This window comes from Phyllobates terribilis, unplaced genomic scaffold (assembly GCF_046119375.1).
Source record: "Phyllobates terribilis strain yellow unplaced genomic scaffold, ASM4611937v1 Scaffold_4__5_contigs__length_816908805, whole genome shotgun sequence".
NCBI lineage: Eukaryota > Metazoa > Chordata > Amphibia > Anura > Dendrobatidae > Phyllobates > Phyllobates terribilis.
Genome location: NW_027362764.1, coordinates 673467867 through 673490616, shown reverse-complemented (window position 1 = coordinate 673490616; position 22750 = coordinate 673467867). Strand labels below are relative to the sequence as shown.

At 46.2% G+C, this 22750-nt stretch overlaps 1 non-coding gene and 5 pseudogenes across 1 annotated transcript; all 6 read right to left on the bottom strand.

Moving 5' to 3' along the window:
- Positions 1-2678: 2678 nt before the first annotated feature.
- On the bottom strand, positions 2679-2787 carry LOC141270294 (5S ribosomal RNA; annotated as a pseudogene).
- Positions 2788-3728: 941 nt separating this feature from the next.
- LOC141269663 (5S ribosomal RNA) lies at positions 3729-3848 on the bottom strand (annotated as a pseudogene).
- A 621-nt stretch (positions 3849-4469) lies between these two features.
- LOC141267944 (5S ribosomal RNA) lies at positions 4470-4588 on the bottom strand (annotated as a pseudogene).
- A 932-nt stretch (positions 4589-5520) lies between these two features.
- Positions 5521-5640, bottom strand: LOC141270285 (5S ribosomal RNA; annotated as a pseudogene).
- A 606-nt stretch (positions 5641-6246) lies between these two features.
- LOC141266296 (5S ribosomal RNA) lies at positions 6247-6365 on the bottom strand. The gene has a single exon (XR_012320339.1). It is a non-coding gene; the product is annotated as a 5S ribosomal RNA (ribosomal RNA).
- A 942-nt stretch (positions 6366-7307) lies between these two features.
- Positions 7308-7427, bottom strand: LOC141268512 (5S ribosomal RNA; annotated as a pseudogene).
- Positions 7428-22750: the final 15323 nt, after the last annotated feature.

Sequence of the window (22750 nt, the reverse complement as noted above, 5' to 3'; positions counted from 1 at the left end):
TGCGAAGCCCCACTTCAATTTTTTTAAATTATTTCAGGAAATTCATGAAATAATTAAAAAAAAATTGACGTGGGGCTTCGCACTATATTTGTGTCCAGTCAGGTGCAGCAGGCAGGAACGGGCTGCCCCCAACCACCAGCTGCCTATTTGTACCTGGCCGGACACAACAATATAGGGAAGCCCTTTTTTTCTTAATTATTTCATGAAATAATTTAAAGAAAATTGACGTGGGGCTTCGCCCTGTTTTTGTGTCCAGCCAGGTACAACTAGGCAGCTGGGGGCTGGAATCCGCAGCGCAGGGAGGCCCAAGCTTTCTGGGCCACCCCCGCAGCAAATTGCAGTCCGCAGCCACCCTGGAAAATGGCACGTTCATAGAAGCGCCATCTTCTGGCGCTGTACCCAACTCATCCAGGGCCCTGATGCGGTGGCTCACTGGGTAATAAAGGGGTTAGGGCCAGCTTGGCATTATCAGCTGGCCCTAAGCCCAAAATTCATGGGGTCACGCCAATATTAGACATGACCAACATGAATTTCTAGTAAAGTATTTAAAAAAAACACAACACCCAGAAAAAAGTCCTTTAATTGAAATAAACACACAATTCTTTATTGTTCTAAATTAAACCATACTTACCGTCACGTCCATTCCAGCTGAAGCCAACGATCTCCTGAAATAAAAGAAAAATAATAAAGCAACATCATCCTTACCTTTCCATGGCTCCCATGACAGCTTCAGCTCTGCTACATCGAGATGACAGGCTGGACCGCAGCAGAACGCTGCCATCCAGCCTGTCATCCCGCAGACACTGAGAAGCGCAGGCTTGCTTGCGCTCCACAGTGTCTGTCTGTGAGGGCATCCAGATGAGCCGAGTTAATGTCCAATGAACTCGGCTCACCTCATGCACGTCACTGACAGCGTGGGAAAATTCTCCTGCACTCAGCGCTTCAGCGTGGGAGAATTCTCACGCTGAAGCGCTGAGTGCAGGAGAATTCTCCCACGCTGTCAGTGACGTGCAGGAGGTGAGCTGAGTTCATTGAACATGAGCTCACCTTATGCACGTCACTGACAGCGTGGGAGAATTCTCCTGCACTCAGCGCTTCAGCGTGAGAATTTTCCCACGCTGTCAGTGACGTGCATGAGGTGCGCCGAGTTCATTGGACATGAACTCGTTTCAGCTTTATGCCGTCACAGCCAGACACTGCAGAGCGCAAGCATGCCTGCGCTTCTCAGTGTCTGTGGGATGACAGGCTGGATGGCAGCGTTCTGCTGCGGTCCAGCCTGTCATCTCGATGTAGCAGAGCTGAAGCTGTCATGGGAACCATGGAAAGGTAAGGATGATGTTGCTTTATTATTTTTCTTTTATTGCAGGAGATCGTTGGCTTCAGCTGGAATGGGCGTGATGGTAAGTATGGTTTAATTTAGAACAATAAAGGATTGTGTCTTTATTTCAATGAAAGGACTTTATTCTGGGTGTTTGTGTTTTCTTTTAACTTTGACTATGGGGTTAGTAATGGGGGTGTCTTATAGACGCCTCTCCATTACTAACCTGGGCTTGATGTCAGCTGGCATTATAAGCTGACATCAACCCCAGCCCTATTACCCCCTGTCACCGCTACAGGGCAGCGTGGAAGAGCGAGGCTAAGTGCCAGAATTGGCGCATCCTATGAATGCGCCATTTCTGGGGCGGCTGACGGCTGGTGTTTCTAGCCTGGGAGGGGGCCAATATTCATGGCTCCCTTCCTGGGCTATTAATATCAGCCCCCAGCTGTCTGCCTAGCCTTTGCTAGCTATTAAATTAGGGGGGACCCCACGTCATTTTTTTTGGGGGGTCCCCCATTTTAATAGCTAGTAAAGGCTATGTATTCAGCGGGGGGCTCATATTAGTAGCCTGGGAAGCTCCGTGGGTATTACCCCCTTCCCAGGCTTCAAACATCTGCCCCAGCTGTCTGCTTAACCTCCGCTAGAGACTAAAATTAAGGGGAACCCCACGCCAATTTTTTTTAATAATAAATCCTTTATTTTAATACTAAATGACAAGTACAGTAACCAACACTATCACTGTACTTCATATATATGTGACTGACATGTTTCTATCTATCTAATCTATGTGTGAGGCTCTATTCCTTCTTGTCTAAATTGTCGGGTACCGGTGTATGCCGCTGCTGAATTGCCGGCCGGCTTTTTTAAAGAAAGCGTCTTCTGAGCAGTTTGTCAGCTTTTGGACACCTTTGAAGGTGTTTTCTATGTGTTTCTATGTGTTTTTGTTTGCCTGCCATTGGTTTTAACGGTGTTCGACGGTGTTCTAAGGTGTTCGACGAACAGTTCCTCGAACATCCCGGTGTTCGACGAACCGAACCGAACCCGAACACTACGGGGGTGGCTCAACACTAGTCGTGTTGCCTGCAAAGGTCTTCTGCTTGGGGTTACCGGTGGTTACCTCCATCCACGCGGGAGACGTTGGTCCTGGTGAAAAGGAGCCTAGTATTAAAAGTAAAGAAGCAACAATGCTGGAGGCCCACGGTGATCAGAAGGATGCTGGTATTTTGCAGAGATGAAATAGCGCAAGAGAGAAAGCAAATGAAAAAAAGAAAAGAGAATGAATGTGTGCACTTGTGAAAGGGAACGGAAAAAAGGCATAGAAGAGAGTGCCCCCTGCTGGTGGAAGGAAGGAAAAAGCAAAAGTCTACAGCACCTGGTATTCCCAGGCGGTCTCCCATCCAATTACTAACCAGGCCCAACACTGCTTAGCTTCCAAGATCAGATGTGTCCAGGATGGTGTAGCCGTAGGCAGACACAAGCCTTTCACTTGCTGCTTTTCTACTTTGAAGTCTGGCTGCTGGCTGCCCTTTCCAGTGCTCAGCAAGACCAGGTCCTTTTGTGCTTTCCCTTCTCTTCAATTTTTTTGCTGGCTTCCTTAAAAGGTCTTGTAGACACAACGCCCCACTCAGAGCCGCTGAGCTCACTGATCGGCTGCAGCGCTGTCGACGGAACGTCAGCTTCACGGCCAATGCCACAGGCCGGGAGCAGAGGCGAGACTCACCGGTAGACCCGGGTAGGGTGAGTAGAGCGTGGTTAGTTGCTTTCTAATAGCCTGCAGCCGGGGATTAACTTTTAATGAAAGGGAACAATCCCTTTGACTGTCTGCAGCGCGCCACACCTAGGAAGCGCACTCTCACACACAAGCCAGCATGCACACGTGCTCGCACGTGACAACACCCCCTATCTGCCCTACAACCTCTCCGTCACCATGCGTCAGACTCTCCTGCCTGTTTTATGATTTCAGGGCCCTAGCAGGAATTACCCCCCCCCTCCCCAATTCCTTCCGCACCTTCCTTGCCTTCCTTGCACTGAGGTTAGCACTTTGTCAGCCGTCTGGCTTGGTTACACAAGCTTCTTTGCAGAGAAACATGTTACTTCTGCTGTCCCTCGCTAGGCGGCCGGCATCCAAAACCTTCCCTGGGCACCTGTTGAAAGCCTGGCCCCTTCACGGGCCCGGGTGCTTTTAACGCCTTCATTTCCACACGGCGAGCTGCGGAGTCAATAAGCACTCCTAGCCGTGGCAAGGAGCTCGGTGTCAGGCCTGCGTGAAAGCGGCGGGGTAGCGTACTTAGCTGCCAACTGGCTCAGAGGCCTTGGGGCTTCCATCATCTAAGTTACTTAAGGTCGGTGTCCGGAAAGGAGCCGTTCCATGCTAGCCGAGCTGGGCAGTAGGGCAAAACGTCATCAAAATAGTCTACAGCACCTAGTGTTCCCAGGAGGTCTCCCATCCAAGTACTGTCCGAGCCCAGCCCTGCTTTGCTTTCCAGATCAGACGAGATCAGGCGCATCCAAGGTGGGATGGCCAGTAGACGCTGCTTGATCCATCGCCCGGCCAGCCTTTCTCAGGATCGCTTGGTGGCGAGCAATCTGGCCGTGACGGGGCTTGCTCCGAAGGGTCCATGCAAAGGCTGTGCCATCCCTACAGGTGTGGTTTGTTTAGCAGTGATTCACCCGCCGCATCAGGTGTCTTCAAAAATGTCTCGGCGCAGGGTCTCCTGCAGGCTAAACCCTTCATCGCGGTAATGTGACAGAAAGAGCAAGCTGGATCCATAACTTTGGGGCGGAGCGAGACGTCCAGGGGTGAATGAAGGAAGAGGGTGAGATGGTTGCCAGTGACTTTGAGCTGCTCTTCAAGGGGGAGGGTCATGTTGCCTGCAAAGGTCTTCTGCTTGGGGTTACCGGTTGTTGCCTCCAGCCACGCGGGAGACTCTGGTCCTGGTGAAAAGGAGCCTAGTATTAAAAGTAAAGAAGCAACAATGCTGGAGGCCCACGGTGATCAGAAGGATGCTGGTATTTTACAGAGATGAAATAGCGCAAGAGAGAAAGCAGATGAAAAAAAGAAAAGAGAATGAATGTGTGCACTTGTGAAAGGGAATGGAAAAAAGGCATATAAGAGAGTGCCCCCTGCTGGTGGAAAGAAGGAAAAAGCAAAACCCTACTGCACCTGGTATTCCCAGGCGGTCTCCCAAACAAGTACTGACCAGGCCCAACCCTGCTTAGCTTCTGAGATCAGACAAGATCAGGCATGTTCAGGGTGGTGTGGCCGTAGATAGAGACAAGTCTCTCACTTGCTGCTTTTCTACTTTGACGTCTGGCTGCCGGCTGCCCTTTCCAGTGCTCAGCAAGACCAGGTCCTTTTGTGCTTTCCCTTCTCTTCAATTTTTTTGCTGGCTTCCTTAAAAGGTCTTGTAGACACAACGCCCCACTCAGAGCCGCTGAGCTCACTGATCGGCTGCAGCGCTGTCGACGGAACGTCAGCTTCATGGCCAATGCCACAGGCCGGTAGCAGAGGCGAGACTCAACGGTAGACCCGGGTAGGGTGAGTAGAGCGCGGTTAGTTGCTTTCTAATAGCCTGCAGTCGGGGATTAACTTTTAATGAAAAGGAACAATCCCTTTGACTGTCTGCAGCGCGCCACACCTAGGAAGCGCACTCTCACACACAAGCCAGCATGCACACGTGCTCGCAAGTGACAACACCCCCTATCTGCCCCTACAACCTCTCCGTCACCATGCGTCAGACTCTCCTGCCTGTTTTATGATTTCAGGGCCCTAGCAGGAATCACCCCCCCCTCCCCAATTCCTTCCACACCTTCCTTGCACTGAGGTTAGCTCTTTGTCAGCCGTCTGGCTTGGTTACACAAGCTTCTGTGCAGAGAAACATGTTACTTCTGCTGGCCCTCGCTAGGCGGCCGGCATCCAAAACCTTCCCTGGGCACCTGCTGAAAGCCTGGCCCCTTCATGGCCCCGGATGCTTTTAACGCCATCATTTCCAGAAGACGAGCTGCGGAGTCAATACGCACTCCTAGCCGTGGCAAGGAGTTCGGGGTCAGACCTGCGTGAAGGCGGCGGGGTAGCGTACTTAGCTGCCAACTGGCTCAGAGGCCTTGGGGCTTCCATCATCTAAGTTACTTAAGGTCGGTGTCCGGCAAGGCGCCGTTCCATGCTAGCCAAGCTGGGCAGTAGGGCAAAACGTCATCAAAATGATCTACAGCATCCGGTGTTCCCAGGAGGACTCCCATCCAATTACTGTCCAAGCCCAGCCCTGCTTTGCTTCTGAGATCAGGCGAGATCGGGCGTATCCAAGGTGGGATGGCCAGTAGACACTGCTCGATCCATCGCCCGGCCAGCCTTTCTCAGGATCGCTTGTTGGCGAGCAATCTGGCCGTGACGGGGCGGGCTCCGAAGGGTCCATGCAAAGACTGTGCCGTCCCTACAGGTGTGGTTTGTTTAGCAGTGATTCACCCGCCGCATCAGGTGTCTTCACAAATGTCTCGGCGCAGGGTCTCCTGCAGGCTAAACCCTTCTTCGCGGTAATGTGACAGAAAGAGCAAGCTGGAAACGTAACTTGGGGGCGGAACGAGACGTCCAGGGGTGAATGAAGGAAGAGGGTGAGATGGTTGCCAGTGATTTTGAGCTGCTCTTCAGGGGGAAGGGTCGTGTTGCCTGCAAAGGTCTTCTGCTTGGGGTTACCGGTGGTTGCCTCCAGCTACGCGGGAGACGCCGGTCCTAGTATTAAAAGTAAAGAAGCAACAATGCAGGAGGCCCACGGTGATCAGAAGGATGCTGGTATTTTGCAGAGATGAAATAGCGCAAGAGAGAAAGCAAATGAAAAAAACAAAAGAGAATGAATGTGTGCACTTGTGAAAGGAAATGGAAAAAAGGCATAGAAGAGAGTGCCCCCTGCTGGTGGAAGGAAGGAAAAAGCAAAAGCCTACAGCACCTGGTATTCCCAGGCAGTCTCCCATCCAAGTACTAACCAGGCCCAACCCTGCTTAGCTTCTGAGATCAGATGAGATCAGGCGTGTTCAGGGTGGTGCGGACGTAGGCAGAGACAGGTCTCACACTTGCTGCTTTTCTACTTTGACGTCTGGCTGCCGGCTGCCCTTTCCAGTGCTCAGCAAGACCAGGACCTTTTGAGCTTTCCCTTCTCTTCAATTTTTTTGCTGGCTTCCTTAAAAGGTCTTGTAGACACAACGCCCCACTCAGAGCCGCTGAGCTCACTGATCGGCTGCAGCGCTGTCGATGGAACGTCAGCTTCACGGCCAATGCCACAGGCCGGGAGCAGAGGCGAGACTCACTGGTAGACCCGGGTAGGGTGAGTAGAGCGCGGTTAGTTGCTTTCTAATAGCCTGCAGCCGGGGATTAACTTTTAATGAAAGGGAACAATCCCTTTGACTGTCTGCAGCGCGCCACACCTAGGAAGCGCACTCTCACACACAAGCCAGCATGCACACGTGCTCGCACGTGATAACACCCCCTATCTGCCCCTACAACCTCTACGTCACCATGCGTCAGAATCTCCTGCCTGTTTTATGATTTCAGGGCCCTACCAGGAATCACCCCCCCCTCCCCAATTCCTTCCGCACCTTCCTTGCCTTCTTTGCACTGAGGTTAGCTCTTTGGCAGCCGTCTGGCTTGGTTACACAAGCTTCTTTGCAGAGAAACATGTTACTTCTGCTGGCCCTCGCTAGGCGGCCGGCATCCAAAACCTTCCCTGGGCACCTGCTGAAAGCCTGGCCCCTTCACGGCCCCGGGTGCTTTTAACGCCATCATTTCCACACGGCGAGCTGCTGAGTCAATAAGCACTCCTAGCCGTGGCAATTAGCTTGGTATCAGGCCTGCGTGAAGGGCGGCGGGGTAGCGTACTTAGCTGCCAACTGGCTCAGAGGCCTTGGGGCTTCCATCATCTAAGTTACTTAAGGTCGGTGTCCGGCAAGGCGTCGTTTTATGCTAGCCGAGCTGGACAGTAGGGCAAAGCGTCATCAAAATGGTCTACAGCACCCGGTGTTCCCAGGAGGTCTCCCATCCAAGTACTGTCCGAACCCAACCCTGCTTTGCTTCCGAGATCAGACGAGATCAGGCATATCCAAGGTGGCATGGCCAGTAAACGCTGCTCGCTCCATCGCCCGGCCAGCCTTTCTCAGGATCTCTTGATGGCGAGCAATCTGGCCGTGACGGGGCGGGCTCCGAAGGGTCCATGCTAAGGGTGTGCCGTCCCTACAGGTGTGGTTTGTTTAGCAGTGATTCACCCGCCGCATCAGGTGTCTTCAAAAATGTCTCGGCGCAGGGTCTCCTGCAGGCTAAACCCTTCATCGCGGTAATGTGACAGAAAGAGCAAGATGGACCCGTAACTTGGGGGCGGAGCGAGACGTCCAGGGGTGAATGAAGGAAGAGGGTGAGATGGTTGCCAGTGACTTTGAGCTGCTCTTCAGGGGGGAGGGTCGTGTTGCCTGCAAAGGTCTTCTGCTTGGGGTTACCGGTTGTTGCCTCCAGCCACCCGGGAGACGCTGGTCCTGGTGAAAAGGAGCCTAGTATTAAAAGTAAAGAAGCAACAATGCTGGAGGCCCACGGTGATCAGAAGGATGCTGGTATTTTGCAGAGATGAAATAGCGCAAGAGAGAAAGCAAATGAAAAAAAGAAAAGAGAATGAATGTGTGCACTTGTGAAAGGGAATGGAAAAAAGGCATAGAAGAGAGTGCCCCCTGCTGGTGGAAGGAAGGAAAAAGCAAAAGCCTACAGCACCTGGCATTCCCAGGCAGTCTCTGTTAAATGGTTAATTATGGAAATTCATTTGGAATGTTAATCGATAATCATTTTTCTGAGTTCTATGCCTCAGCCATCGTGTCTAGTTGACATGCGCTATTTGTATGTGTATTTTTGGTTCACTACCATATGTAGAACAGGTGTCCATACGACTGGCTATAAAAGCCCATGGTACAGAAAGGGGGGGCTCTCTTGCTCTGCCCAGCCCACAAGACACAGAATCTTCATGCTGAGAAGCAGATGACATGTAGGCCTGGACACATGCTGGACAAAGACATGATTTACCAGCCAGGATCCAAGGAAAGATGGGTGAATCTCAACAATTAAGCTAATTATAGACAAATGGACAATTAATTTATAAGCAATTATTGTATGTACCTGCTGCAATCTGATTCTTTTTAATGGACAATACAAGAATAAATAGATACATTTTTTTTATAAGAATATCGTGATATTGTTACTTTGAGATGTCCTCAGTAGAAAAAAATAATACAGGAAGAGTATTATTTTACAATGGTGAGCCAGCCAGTCCTGTTTTTTTGTTTTTTAAATTAAGTAAGTGAATTTCTTCCGTGAACAAGGGGGGAGTCCTGACGAGCTGAACAGCTGTTGTTCACGTGTCAGTAAATTCACTAGTTTGTCACGAGAAGCAGAAAGGACCTACAGACTGAGGAAAGACAGGTAGCAGAGGTACTAACAAGGAACAGAATCACACAGGAAAAGAATCAGACGAACTGAAAACAGGACGTGCTGATAAAGAGAAGCCAGGGAATCTTAAGGTAAGCAAAATATGGATATAATTTCTTCTTTTGCTAAACAAAGTAATATTAATTTCAAAGTTAATGTAGGAGATGACATAGAAGTTTTGTGGCTCAGTTTATACAAAGAATGTGAATTGCAGAATTTACAGTTAACTTCTAAATTGGTAAATAGATACAAACAGAAATTGAGAAATATTCTACATTTGGTAGATTTTTTTCATAGTCTTGTGTTAGAGATTTCTAAGCAGGAAAATAGTGTAGAAGTGTCAGACGGTGATACTGATTCTGACTGTAATGTGAAAAATGAACAAGAAGTAAGACACGTGTCTGTAACTGAAGGTGACCCTGGGTCTGACCAAGAGACGGACATACAGAAACCTGACATTTGAGGAGACATGACTGACATACGAGAAACCGATATACTAGATGATGTGGAAGGAGACATGAGTGACGTAGGAGGAACGGACGTACAAGAGCCACTAAAAATATCAGAGAATTCTGGAATTACCCAGGCTCAACTCCAAATTAAAATGAGGAAAAAATTGCTGAAATTATACAAAATCATGCCAAAATATGATGTCAAAATCCATGCCTGTAGAAATTCAGAGACATTTGAGAGCTTCTCTGATAAGTTTGATTTATCCAATGAGGAGAGGAATCAATTATTTAAAATATGGATTCCTGTGACATTGTCCAGACGTTTACATTTAATGCCCTGTGAAAATGACTATCCTAATGGATGGGAAAATGATTCGGACAGATTAAGATATTTGATTTATTGTGTCACAAAGGATTTTCCCAACATAGAAGATCTGCAGAAACTAAGGATTGGTAGGAAGGAATGTACATATACATTCATGTCCATATTTGAACGGTTGTACAAAGCTCTCATCAAAAATGGAAAAGTACAACATATGATAACAACTTTTGTAGAAAAATTCAAATTCCTAAATTCAGTTTCCCAAGTTATGGCATCACAAAAAAATTCATTATTTGAATGTGCGCAGATGCTGGATTTTGTTAGAAAACATGAGAATCGTGAAAAGAAAATAAATCAAGCTAAATTTATAAAACCAGGAAAGGAAAAATCTTACCAAAAGCCAATATGAAACTCTCCTAGACTGAGTCATCCCCATAGTGAACTCTATCAAATACGCAGAAGATTTCATATATGTTATAAGCCATATCAGCCAGTGCAAAGATCCATCTCTCCACAGAATGAGTTAATTCTCAGTCAGAACTGTGATTCTCTAAAAATGAAAATGGCTGAAACTGATGGACAGAGACAGGTGAGACGACCAACTCACAGTGACGTCATGGAATGTGGACAGAAGAACAGGCAGTTCTCTGAGGTTTTGAAGGATAGAAAAATGTCTTTCCTAAATAGGGCGTTCCTGGAGATATTTGAGAGAGACAGAAGATTTGGTTTAGGGAGTGGCTAAGGAAAAACTGTAATTATAATGTTGTATCAAAATGTAATACAATGTCTCAATATTTATTTATAATCTTATACAGTAAAATTGTAGTTACATAGTTTCTAATAGTTCATATATATATATATATATATATATACACTTGTCTAAGTAGAGATTGCGTATAATTGTATTTATATATACGTTTATAAAATATATATATATATTAATTAATAAATTAGAACTTCATATATATAAATTTAAGTAGCAATATTTTGAATTACATTAGAACCAACCAATATATGTATAAGATATTTAAATAATTCTGTTTCTGTATGAATTTGATATTTAATTTTATTTTCTTATATTTCCTTAGAGTTTTCATTCCAAAGCAGGATTTGATCAAAGAACTCTAAAATGGATTTATTTCTTTATTCACACAGGAAGTGAAAAAATTGCATGATTTTATGTGTATAACATTTTAAAATAATAACAATATATCTAGTTGAACTATAATATATATGTAATACTTATTAATTCTTTTGTGTTGCTAATATTTTCTGTGCATGAAGTGTTCGTTCAAATTAAAGTAGCTTTACAGCATGACGTGTGACAGCTGCGGCCTTTGAACTTTGAGCTAATAGTATAGGATCCCATTCATTCTATTTTCAACTGATGTAACTTAAGACCGGGCAGCCAGTGAAAAAAGAATCTAAGACAAGAGTTTTTTCAAGTGTCTGAAATTCCAGTGACTTACTCTCATATTATATAATATGTACTTGGGGAATATTCAAAGAAATATAAAGATATTCAATTGATATGGCAATGCGCATTAATAAATTGGGATACAACAATTTTGGGTTAAATATATATATATATATATATATATCTCTAAAACTTCATATGTGGAATGTTTGAGTTGAACAGATCTGTGAATGTCAGAGTGAAGGTGACAGATGAGTAAATCAGCAGCTGCTAAGTGTGATTGATGTGACAGAGGCCTCGTATGTTTGTATGTTTGAAAAAATAAAAATGTTTCTTTATGTGAAGGTACAAAAATATATTTAATTCTGAGGAAATTATAATACATAATTAGGTATTATCTACATATATATATTTCTATATTTCTTTAATAATTATTATTTCTTGATTTAACTAATAGTGGATAAGGGCAACCACTAGTGTTGAGCCACCCCCGTAGTGTTCGAGTTCGGTTCGGTTCGTCGAACACCCGTGTGTTCGCCGAACTGTTCGTCGAACTGTTCGTCGAACACCTTCGAACACCGTTAAAACCAATGGCAGGCAAACAAAAACACATAGAAACACATAGAAAACACCTTCAAAGGTGTCCAAAAGCTGACAAACTGCTCAGAAGACACAACTAACACATGGAAAAGTGACAAGTACATATAGTCATGCGAAAAGAAAAGAGGTGGAGGAGTAAAAGGAGGGGGAGACACAGATATAGGCATGTCATGCCCTTCTAAAATCCAAAAAGTGAGAAGCCGAGACGGCCAGTCCGCTCCTGCCCGTGCCACCTCCGTGTCGCCGGGTTTGTGCCAGAGCCGCGGTGAACCCTGACGGCCAGCCCCCCTCTCCCAATACTGGTGCCTGTCCGCTGGTGGGTCGAGAGAGCCCCCCTGTGGTGGAGGCAGCTCTAAGCTTTTTAATTTAAATTGTCCCTCTAATTTGAATGAATACACTTTAAATCCATTTACAAGGATCTATTGGAGGGCAAGTCTCATGCCAGCAGCCGCGTAATTCCAGCTCCAGTAGCGTCCACTAAAGCTGCTGCAGTTAAAAAGCTTTTATAAGGATCGAGCTCGGCTGTCCACCGCAAGGCATCCTAGTGCCAGTCCCAGCCCCTATGCCTTGGGGTGCCTCCTGATGCTCTTCACTGAGTATCCCGTGGTCCCGAAGCATTTCCTTTGAAAAAATTAAGTGTCCAAACTACAGGTGGTGTAGCTTGCTTAACAGCCGGGATAATCCGCTGACTAGCAGACACTGCTACTAGGCACAAAGTATTTCCTGGGCAAGATGCAGTTAAAAATTTGTAATTAGATACTCTCGTTGGATGCTGAGAAAGCATTCCATAGAGTCTCCTGGCACGCCATATATGATTCTCTTAAAAAGCTTGGGGTAGGGGTCTAGGGGACCCTTTTATAGCCAAAATCATGGCCCTGTATCGCAATACGTCACCTAGGCTGAAGATAAATGGAACTGTAGCACCGAGGGCTCGGTTGCTACAGACGTATTGCACCTCACCCAGAGGTGTGATATCTCACTCTCAGATAAGGATGGAGTGTGGATCAGGACCCGACACCTGCATGCATTACACCACATTGCCGTGGGGCAGGGCGACCAATATGCCCCTGAGATGGGCACGACAGTCCCTGTCCCTGGCTGGAGTGGGGGGAGGGAACACTGAGGAAGGGGAACCCTGCAGTGCAGGAGCAGGGAGGAAGCAGTTCCTGGGTGCATTGAAAAGGGAGTATAAAAGGTGGGCACCATCTTAGTTCAGTGCAGAGAAGTCTGAGCAGAAGTGGCAGGGAGCAGGGGCTCTGCATGAGCTCTGCTCCGGAGGCGGGCCTAGTAACAGAGGCCCAGGCCTGCAAGAGGGAGAAGGAAGGAAGAGGAGCGGAGAAGGCTCCAGGAACGAGGAATGAAGGGATCCCAGGGGTGCGGACGGGCGAGTCGCCACCGCACGCCCGAATCCACCTGCGTGGAGGGGTCAGGCCAAAGGGGGAGACCGGTCCCCGAACTAGTGGAGGCAGGAAACGACCCTCAGCTAGAAACCGGAGGCTCTGACATTTTATATGGCGCAGCCCCTTGCTCCACCCGCTAGGAAGGCACCACATAGGGTCAGGGAAACTGGCGCCAAGTTTACCAAGAGGAGGCCCGAGGCAGCCGGACAGAAGTGTTGGTAAGAAAGGCCAGACAAAGGACACACAAAGGGGGTCCTGTGAAGCGCTCCAAAGTTATCTGGGAGTTGTCTGAGCCCCTCACCTGGTGAGCACAGTACGACGTGGGCAGCCGTTACCTGCAGACGTGGTCTGGATAATAAGAACTGTGAGTAAAGGCCCTGAACTGCATCACTGACTCCGTGTCGTTACTGCTGCTGCCCTGCACCATCACCCCCATCCTCCGCATACACTGCCCTGAGGCTATACTCCTCCCGTGGGGAGTTATGCTACGCTCTGCTGCACCCACAACACCAGCCTTAGCGGTCTGCCCTGTAGCGGCGGTTCACTCTGACCGCAATCCACGGGTGGCGTAGTCGGACATTTAAACATCAAAACCACATAAATAGTTCCGCCACTGGTTTGACCGCCCTGAGCCACGGAACCGGATCGCCGCCACGGAGACTACAACCACCAGCATCCACCAAAAAGGGTCCGGCTCCGGGTGTCCCAAGGCCCAGGGGGTGCGTCAGAACATTTTCATCACCTTTCACAATCACCAATGGGACAAGGCAGGGATGTCCTCTGTCCCCTCTCTTATACATCCTAGTGACGGAGCACCTGCTCTCATCAATTCGCCATAACCCCAATATTAGGTGGATTGAGGTGGGAGGCACCGAGTACAAGTGCTCTCTATTTGCTGATGATGTCCTAGTATATATCACTCAATCACATATATCCATCCCTGCTGCTATGGCTGAAATAGATCACTTTGTTACATGGTAAAATTTTAAAATCAATGCAGCGAAGTCTGAGGCCCTCGATGTCTTCCTCCCTAAATCCATATAGGATTCCATCCAGTCCAACTTTCCCTTTGTCTGGCCCTCACAGGGTATCAAATACTTAGGAATTCCTATTCATAGAGACCTCTCCCATCTATGTTATCTTAATTTTGGGCCCTTTATTGAACAATTCCATACAGACCACGGTTGGCAAGTTAGAACTGTAAGATTCACTACGTGAACCACTGGTGTTTTGTGGAAAAGCACATGTACACCGCGTTCCAAATTATTATGCAAAAAGTGTTTAGGAGTGATAAGGGAAGAATTTGTTTGTTTGTCAGTTAAACTCATTGATGGTGATGTGTGTCAGGGCTCTTTATATCACTGTAAGCAATTGCAGACACCTGTGCTAATTAGTTTGGCAGGTGTGTCCAATGAAAGGCAAGACTACTTAAGAAGGCTCTCTCACATTATTAAGCAGCCTACATTTTCTGCCAAAATGGGAAAGAAAAAGGATGTGTCGGCTGCTGAGAAGCAACAAATTGTGGAGTGTTTAGGTCAAGGCATGACTACAATCAACATTGTGCGATGATCAGGATGAAGTGTCTTGGCAATCAAGAAGTATGTAGCTGATTCACAGTACACACGTGTGCGTGCTGATAAGGGCAAATTGAGGACTCTTTCCTACAGGCAATTACGTCAGGTTGAAAGAGCAGCGGCAAAAAAGCCTTGTCATAGCAGCAGACAAGTTTTTGAAGCTGCTTGTGCCTCCAACGTCCCCCGAACAACAAGATGCAGGGTCCTTCAGAGGTTTGCAGCTGTGCATACGCCATCCTGTCGACCTCCTCTATCCACTTCACACAAGCAGAAACGGCTCCAGTGGGCCAAACATTACATGAAGACTGATTTCAAAACTGTTTTGTTCACGGATGAGTGCCGTGCAGCGCTCGATGGTCCAGATGAATGGAGTGGAGGATGGCTGGTTGATGGACACCCCACGCAAACACGGCTACAGCGCCAACAAGGAGGAGGTGGAGTAATGTTTTGGGCTGGAATCATGGGGAGAGAGATTGTCGGCCCCTTTAGGATCCCTGAAGGCGCTAAAGATGAACTCCATAATGTATGTGGATTTTCTCAAACAGCACTTCCTGCCATGGTTCAAGAAGAAGAACCGTGTATTTCACAGCAAGATCATTTTTCTGCATGATAATGCACCATCTCATGCTGCACATAAAACATCTGCATCTCTGGCTGATATGGGCATAAAAGGGGACAAACTTATGGTGTGACCCCAATGCTCAATCTACCCCATTCAGAACCTTTGGAGCATCATTAAAAGGAGTGTCTATGATGGCGGGAGGCAGTTCACATCTAAGCAACAGCTCTGGGAGGGTATTCTGTCCTCATGCAAAACAATTGAAGCAGAAACCATCCAAAACCTGACAAATTCAATGGACGAGAGAGTTCAGAAGCTCCTTTCGAACAAGGGGTCCTATGTGAAAATGTAACATCACCTAGAATAAAGTTTTGAGTTGAAAACTGTTTGATTTCAGTTTCTAACAACCTGCTAATGCTTATAATTTCAAAAATGACCATTTTTTTGGTCTTTATTAAAATGAAAAGGTTGATCGAAATGTTTGGGGGATCTAAGAGTGTGGCAACCCAGTAGTCATGATTACTTCGAATTCTGACAATATGAGGGTCATGCTGCAGGTAGTGCAGCAAGAAGGCACTTATGTGTCTTGCGCATCTCGGAGCCCCAAAATTATTTTCCGGGCTAGATGCAGCTAAAAATTATTTTTAATTTTAAATCTGGTGAAGCTTATTATAGATGGCCTAATAGGATCAGTGCTGCACACTGCTACAAAGCCCAAATTATTTTCCAGTCAAGATACAGATAAACATGATTAGTAATTTGAAAGCTTAAAACGGTTGGTAGGGTGATTTTAACCAATCATCAAGCTTTTACTCTCCCCAGGATGACACAGGGGTAGAAAAGTCATTTCGGATCCATGATTTGTTCATCTTTATGAACGTGAGTCTGTCTACATTATCAGTGGAGAGCCGCGTGCGCTTATCTGTCAGCACACCACCAGCAGCGCTGAACACACGTTCAGACAGAACGCTGGCTGCGGGGCATGACAAGATCTCCAAGGCGTAAGTGGCTAGCTCCGGCCATTTATCCAGATTGGAAGCCCAAAAAGAGCAAGGGTCCAGTGACACAGTCGTGGCTTCAATGTTTACTTGGAGATACTCCTGTACCATCGTCTCTAGGCGTTGACTATGTGTCAGACTTCTTGTCTCCTGTGGCCTTGCAAAGGATGGGCTAAAAAAGTGGTGAAATGATTCCGCAAAATTGATGTTACCAGCAGATACTGTGGTTCTGTTACGGTTTGAGTGCTGAACACTTGACGGTCCCACGGTTGGCAAGTTGGAACTGTGAGATTCACTATGTGCACCACTGGTATTTTGTGGAAAAGCACATGTAAGATTCTGCAACAGTCTCTGCTGATACTCCTGCATGCGTGCATCCCTTTCTATGGCAGGAATAATTTCTGCAAATTTACTTTTGTACCGGGGATCTAACAGTGTGGCAACCCAGTAGTCAGGATTATTTCTAATTCTCACAATTCGAGGGTCATGTTGCAGGTAGTGCAGCAAGAAGGCACTCATGTGTGTTGCGCATCCAGGAGCACCAAGTCCCTGTTGTGTTGGTGGCGAGGTAACAATCATGCTTCCTTCCTCTGTCCTCTCCCCCCAACCTCGCACAACAGAAATGTGATCAAGGTCTCCCTCATCTGATGAGTCTTCCATCAGTTCGTCCTCCACTTCTTCCTGGGCTCCTGCACCTTCCTCACTAGTTTGGCTGCTACCATGCGCCCTGGTAAAATCATCTCCCCCACCCTCACATGCCTGCCGCCTTGGTGCTGCCGACCGTCTGGACCTTGCAGATGTTAGCCCTTCCGCATACAACTCCTCCTCCTCTACTTCCTCCACCTCCTCTTGTGCCACCACCTGACTCCGAATTCTGTTTAACATGTGCTCCAGCATGTAAATCACCGGAATAGTCATGCTGATAATGGCATCGTCAGCACTAAACATCTTCGTCGCCATTTCAAAACTGTGCAGAAGGGTGCATAGGTCCCTGATCTGAGACCACTCCTCCAGCGTGATTTGCCCCACCTCTGAATCTCGTTGGCCCAGGCTATACGTCAGAACGTATTGCACCAGGGCTTGTCGGTGCTGCCACAGTCGCTGCAACATGTGCAGAGTTGAATTCCACCGGGTAGGCACATCGCATTTTAGCCGGTGAAGTGGCAGGCCCAACGACTTCTGTAGAGATGTAAGTCGCTGAGCTGCGGGATGCGAACGGCGGAAGTGAGCACACAGCGACCGTGCCCTCTGCAGAAGGCCATCTAGTCTGGGATAGTGGGCTAAAAATTGCTGGACAACCAGGTTCAACACGTGAGCCATACAAGGCACGTGTGTGACATTGCCCCGGCGACGGGCCGCACCCAGGTTTGCAGCATTGTCGCACACGGCCTTCCCTGGTTTCAGGTCCAGTGGAGACAACCATTCATGAAATTGGTTCTCCAGAGCTGACCACAACTCCTCAGCTGTGTGACTCACATTTCCCAGACATTTCAATGTAAAAACCGCCTGATGACGTTGAGCCCTACTGCCAGCATAGTAAGGAGGTGTGCAGGATCCCTTCTGCGCAGTTAGAAAGCTTGTGGCATGACCAGACAGGCTTTGGGTGCAGGTGGAAGACCGAGAGGAGGTTGAGGAGGCAGAAGCAGTGGAGGAACTTTGACATAAAGAGGATTGACGCACAACTCGTGGGGACGGCAAGACTTGGACAGCAGCCCCTTGTCCTGCTGTCACCATAGTTACCCAGTGCCCAGTCAGCGACATGTAACGCCCCTGTCCATGCCTACTCGTCCAAGTGTCTGTGGTGAAATGCACCCTGTCACACACAGAGTTTCTCAAAGAAGCGGTGATGTTGTGTGCGACATGCTGGTGGAGCGCAGGCACACCTTTCTTTGAGAAGTAGTGCCGACTGGGCATCTGGTACTGGGGCACTGCGACGGACATAAGGTCTCGAAAATCCTCTGTGTCCACCAGGCGGAAAGGCAGCATTTCTGTAGCCAAGAGCTTGCAGATGGTGAAATTCAACCTCTTAGCTTTCTCATGGCTAGGAGGAAATGGTCTTTTACTTGTCCACATCTGAGGGACCGAGGGCTGGCTATTGTGCTTAGACGGGGTTGATAAGGGTGTCCCCGGCAAACTGCCGGTCTGTGAGGAAGATGCAGGCGGACATGTTAGGTTGCCTTGATCCAAAGGTGGTGCTATCGATGTCGGACAGCGCTCAAGACCAGCTGGTGTTACCACCTCCAAAGAAAATGATGACCTGCCAATCACGCTGGCTGTTGCGGGTAAAGAGGTGGCAGGTCTGCGCCCCAAAACAGGTGTGACTGCTGTCCCCCCAGTCACAGAGGATGAAGAGGCCGCGGATGCACAAGATATGGCAGACGGTGGTTGGCCCGGCCGGCTAGGCCGCATTGTAGCACACTGAGCTTCCCACTGCAACTTATGCTTCATGTCCATGTGCCGGTTCATGCATGAAATACTCAAACTATGTATTTTTTCGCCTCTACTTAGCTTTTGCTGACAAATGTTACAGATAACACGAGTTGGGTCATCTTTATCGATCTGAAAAAATGCCCAGGCTATGCAAGGCTTAGCACCCATGCGACCTGAAGAGCCACCACGACTTGTGGTGAGAGGCAGAGTTGTGTTTGAGGATGCAGTTGTTGACGTGCTTCCAGTACTACGTCTCTGTCCAGGAAGGCGCAACCTGACCTCATCGTCACTAGCATCTTCCTCCACCTCCTCTGCTGACCTCATCTCTTGGCTGACTGTGGGTTGACAGTAAGTGGGATCTCCGACCTCATCATCATCACCCTGTGCGTTATCACATCCGTCGTCCTCAGAGCCAACCTGTTCCTGCCCTGACAAAAAACTAAAGTTGTCGCTCCAATCAGGTATTTGAGTCTTATCATCGTCTTCCTCATTGTCTCCACCAACAGGAGTTACAGTTTGGGAATGAGGGTCTACATTATGGTCAGAACCTTCTGAGTCTGGTCCTGGATCCGACTCATAAAGATTCTGGGCATCAGTGCAGATCATTTCCTCGTCTGGATTCACAGAAGCGCTGGAGTCGACCTCTGATTCCCAGGCTATAGTATGAGTAAACAGCTCTGCAGACTCAACCATCTGTTCTACCTCATACTCAGACGGGCAGCTGGAGATTTGGGAGCTGTGAGGAAGCAAGTGCGATTTGGGTGACACCTTTGAGGACTGGAGTATTTGTGATGTTGAAGTTGATGTGGAGGAGAGCCCACTTAAAGGAGCACTTGATATCCGTTGAAGCACCTGCTGCTTTTGTGCCTCATCTGGAATTTGTAGCGATTGGCGTGGCCGTAAGAAAGGGATCTTATCACATTGTCCGCTAAAAGAAGTAGACATTTTAGTTTGGCTGGAAGATGGTCTTTCTTCTGCACCTACCCCACGGACACAACCTTTTTTCCCCTTCCCAACACGCCTATTCCCCTTTCCACCAGCAGCAGGCCTTTTTCCACTCATTTTGGTGGTTAACTAATTCACAACTCTGGAGTTGTTTGCACAAAAAAACAATGGATGGTAACCGAGCAGAGCTGAGTGGCCAAACTGTGGTATTAGGCCAAAACTATTGGCTGGGTTAGATGCAGAAAAAAATTATTTTTAATTTGCAACCTGATGGAGGTCAGTATAGATGGACTAATAGACCAAGTCCCACACACCGCTAGAAGCCCAAATATTTTTTCAGAGCTAGATGCAGAAAATTTTTTTATTCAATTTGCAACCTGATGGAGGTCAGTATAGATGGACTAATAGACCAAGTCCCACACACTGCTAGAAGCCCAAATATTTTTTCAGAGCTAGATGCAGAAAAAAATTATTTTTAATTTGCAACCTGATGGAGGTCAGTATAGATGGACTAATAGACCAAGTCCCACACACCGCTAGAAGCCCAAATATTTTTTCAGAGCTAGATGCAGAAAAAAATTATATTCAATTTGCAACCTGCTGGAGGTCAGTATAGAAGGACTAATAGAACAAGTCCCACACACTGCTAGAAGCCCAAATATTTTTTCAGAGCTAAATGAAGAAAAAAATTATTTTTAATTTGCAACCTGATGGAGGTCAGTATAGATGGACTAATAGACCAAGTCCCACACACTGCTAGAAGCCCAAATATTTTTTCAGAGCTAGATGCAGAAAAAAATTATTTTTAATTTGCAACCTGATGGAGGTCAGTATAGATGGACTAATAGAACAAGTCCCACACGCTGCTAGAAGCCCAAATATTTTTTCAGAGATAAATGAAGAAAAAAATTATTTTTAATTTGCAACCTGATGGAGGTCAGTATAGATGGACTAATAGACCAAGTCCCACACACTGCTAGAAGCCCAAATATTTTTTCAGAGCTAGATGCAGAAAAAAATTATTTTTAATTTGCAACCTGATGGAGGTCAGTATAGATGGACTAATAGACCAAGTCCCACACACCGCTAGAAGCCCAAATATTTTTTCAGAGCTAGATGCAGAAAATTTTTTTATTCAATTTGCAACCTGATGGAGGTCAGTATAGATGGACTAATAGACCAAGTCCCACACACTGCTAGAAGCCCAAATATTTTTTCAGAGCTAGATGCAGAAAAAAATTATTTTTAATTTGCAACCTGATGGAGGTCAGTATAGATGGACTAATAGACCAAGTCCCACACACTGCTAGAAGCCCAAATATTTTTTCAGAGCTAGATGCAGAAAAAAATTATTTTTAATTTGCAACCTGATGGAGGTCAGTATAGATGGACTAATAGACCAAGTCCCACACACCGCTAGAAGCCCAAATATTTTTTCAGAGCTAGATGCAGAAAAAAATTATATTCAATTTGCAACCTGCTGGAGGTCAGTATAGAAGGACTAATAGAACAAGTCCCACACACTGCTAGAAGCCCAAATATTTTTTCAGAGCTAAATGAAGAAAAAAATTATTTTTAATTTGCAACCTGATGGAGGTCAGTATAGATGGACTAATAGACCAAGTCCCACACACTGCTAGAAGCCCAAATATTTTTTCAGAGCTAGATGCAGAAAAAAATTATTTTTAATTTGCAACCTGATGGAGGTCAGTATAGATGGACTAATAGAACAAGTCCCACATGCTGCTAGAAGCCCAAATATTTTTTCAGAGATAAATGAAGAAAAAAATTATTTTTAATTTGCAACCTGATGGAGGTCAGTATAGATGGACTAATAGACCAAGTCCCACACACTGCTAGAAGCCCAAATATTTTTTCAGAGCTAGATGCAGAAAAAAATTATTTTTAATTTGCAACCTGATGGAGGTCAGTATAGATGGACTAATAGAACAAGTCCCACATGCTGCTAGAAGCCCAAATATTTTTTCAGAGATAAATGAAGAAAAAAATTATTTTTAATTTGCAACCTGATGGAGGTCAGTATAGATGGACTAATAGACCAAGTCCCACACACTGCTAGAAGCCCAAATATTTTTTCAGAGCTAGATGCAGAAAAAAATTATTTTTAATTTGCAACCTGATGGAGGTCAGTATAGATGGACTAATAGACCAAGTCCCACACACCGCTAGAAGCCCAAATATTTTTTCAGAGCTAGATGCAGAAAAAAATTATATTCAATTTGCAACCTGCTGGAGGTCAGTATAGAAGGACTAATAGAACAAGTCCCACACACTGCTAGAAGCCCAAATATTTTTTCAGAGCTAAATGAAGAAAAAAATTATTTTTAATTTGCAACCTGATGGAGGTCAGTATAGATGGACTAATAGACCAAGTCCCACACACTGCTAGAAGCCCAAATATTTTTTCAGAGCTAGATGCAGAAAAAAATTATTTTTAATTTGCAACCTGATGGAGGTCAGTATAGATGGACTAATAGAACAAGTCCCACATGCTGCTAGAAGCCCAAATATTTTTTCAGAGATAAATGAAGAAAAAAATTATTTTTAATTTGCAACCTGATGGAGGTCAGTATAGATGGACTAATAGACCAAGTCCCACACACTGCTAGAAGCCCAAATATTTTTTCAGAGCTAGATGCAGAAAAAAATTATTTTTAATTTGCAACCTGATGGAGGTCAGTATAGATGGACTAATAGAACAAGTCCCACATGCTGCTAGAAGCCCAAATATTTTTTCAGAGATAAATGAAGAAAAAAATTATTTTTAATTTGCAACCTGATGGAGGTCAGTATAGATGGACTAATAGACCAAGTCCCACACACTGCTAGAAGCCCAAATATTTTTTCAGAGCTAGATGCAGAAAAAAATTATTTTTAATTTGCAACCTGCTGGAGGTCAGTATAGAAGGACTAATAGAACAAGTCCCACACACTGCTAGAAGCCCAAATATTTTTTCAGAGCTAAATGAAGAAAAAAATTATTTTTAATTTGCAACCTGATGGAGGTCAGTATAGATGGACTAATAGACCAAGTCCCACACACTGCTAGAAGCCCAAATATTTTTTCAGAGCTAGATGCAGAAAAAAATTATATTCAGTTTGCAACCTGATGGAGGTCAGTATAGATGGACTAATAGAATGATGCTATGCCCAAAAGATTTTACTTCACTAGGTGCAGTAAAAATATTGGTATTCTATACACAGGTGGTATATCTTGCAACACAGATAGGCTACTCCACTGACTAACACACTCTGCAATAGGCC